Here is a 1,991-nt window from a genome sequence, read left to right on the forward strand (position 1 = left end):
CAGCTTCGGGTTGGCATGTAGACTGTGATGATTTGTTCAGTTGCTAGATCCTTAGTCAGGCTGTGGTCATTTGGTCAGTTGCTAGTTGCTCGGCGAGACTGTGGTCAGTTGGTCAGTTACTGGTTGCTCGGTGAGACTGTGGTCAGTTGCTCAGTTACTAGTGTCTAGGTCAGGCTGTGGTCAGTTGGTCAGTTGCTTCTTGCTCGGCCAGACTGTGGTCAGTTGCTCAGTTTCGGGTTGTCTCAGTCAGACTGTGGTCAATTTCTGGTTCCTAGGTCAGTCTCTGGTCAGTTGGTCAATTTCTGGTTTATAGGTCAGACTGTGGTTAGTTGCTCAGTTTCTGGTTTATAGGCCAGACTGTGGTCAGTTGGTCAGTTTCTGGTTGTCTCGGTGAGACTGTGGCCAGTTGCTCAGTTTCTGGTTTCTAGGTCAGACCGTGGTCAGTTGATCAGTTTCGGGTTTCTAGGTCAGACTGTGGTCAGTTGGCCAGTTGCTGGTAGATAGTTCAGACTGTGGACAGTTGGTCAGTTTCGGATTGGCATGTAGATTGTGATGATTTGTTCATTGCTGGATCCTAACTCAGGCTGTGGTAATTTGGTCAGTTGCTGGTTGCTCGGTGAGACTGTGGTCAGTTGTTTAGTTACTGGTTTCTAGGTGAGGCTGTGGTCAGTTGCTGCTTGCTCAGTCAGACTGTGGTCAGTTGCTCAGTTTCAGGTTGTCTCGTTCAGGCTGTGGAGATTTGCTCAGTTTTCGGGTCCTCTTGGTTAGACTGTGGTCAGTTGCTCAGTTACTGGTTTCTAGGTCAGGCTGTGGTCAGTTGGTCAGTTGCAGCTTGCTCAGTCAGACTGTGGTCAGTTGCTCAGTTTCGGCTTGTCTCGTTCAGGCTGTAGACATTTGCTATGTTTCGGGTCGTCTCGGTTAGACTGTGGTCAGTTGCTCAGTTTCGGGTTGTCCCAGTCAGACTTTGGTCAGTTGGTGAGTTTCTGGTTGTCTCGGTCAGGCTCTGGTCAGTTGCTCAGTTTCGGGTTAACTCGTTCAGGCTGTGGACATTTGCTCAGTTTCGGGTTGTCTCACTCAGACTGTGGTCAGTTGGTCAGTTTCTGATTGTCCAGGTCAGGCTGTGGTCAGTTGCTCATTTTCCGGTTTGCAGGTAGACTGTGCTCATTCGGTCAGTTTCGGTTGTCTAGGTCAGGCTTTGGTCAGTTGCTCATTTTCGGGTTGGCAGGTAGACTGTGGTCAGTTGGTCAGTTTCGGCTTGTCTTGGTCAGACTGTGGTCAGTTGCTCAGTTTCTTGTTGTTAGGTCAGTCTGTGGTCAGTTGCTCAGTTTCTGATTTATAGGTCAGTCTGTGGTCAGTTGCTCAGTTTCTGGTTTCTAGGTCAGACTGTGGTCAGTTGCTCAGTTTCTGGTTGTCTCGGTGAGATTGTGGTCAGTTGATCAGTTTCTGGTTTCTAGGACTGACTGTGGTCAGTTGGTCAGTTTCGGGTTGTCTCGATGAGACTGTGATCAGTTGCTCAGTTTCTGATTTCTAGGTCAGACTTTGGTCCGTTGCTCAGTTGCTGGTTTCTAGGTCAGATTGTAGTTAGTTGGCCAGTTGCTGGTTGCTTGGTCAGACTGTGGTCAGTTGGTCAGCTTCGGGTTGGCATGTAGACTGTGACGATTTGTTCAGTTGCTCGATCCTTAATCAGGCTGTGGTCATTTGCTCAGTTGCTAGTTGCTCGGGAGACTGTGGTCAGTTGGTCAGTTACTGGTTGCTCGGTGAGACTATGGTCAGTTGCTCAGTTACTAGTGTTTAGGTCAGAATGTGGTCAGTTGGTCAGTTGCTGCTTGCTCGGCCAGACTGTGGTCAGTTGCTCAGTTACTGGTTGCTCGGTGAGACTGTGGTCAGTTGCTCAGTTACTAGTGTCTAGGTCAGGCTGTGGTCAGTTGGTCAGTTGCTGCTTGCTCGGCCAGACTGTGGTCAGTTGCTCAGTTTCGGGTTGTCTCAGTCAG

The sequence above is a fragment of the Pristiophorus japonicus genome, unplaced genomic scaffold (genome assembly GCF_044704955.1).
Source record: "Pristiophorus japonicus isolate sPriJap1 unplaced genomic scaffold, sPriJap1.hap1 HAP1_SCAFFOLD_195, whole genome shotgun sequence".
Classification (NCBI taxonomy): domain Eukaryota; kingdom Metazoa; phylum Chordata; class Chondrichthyes; family Pristiophoridae; genus Pristiophorus; species Pristiophorus japonicus.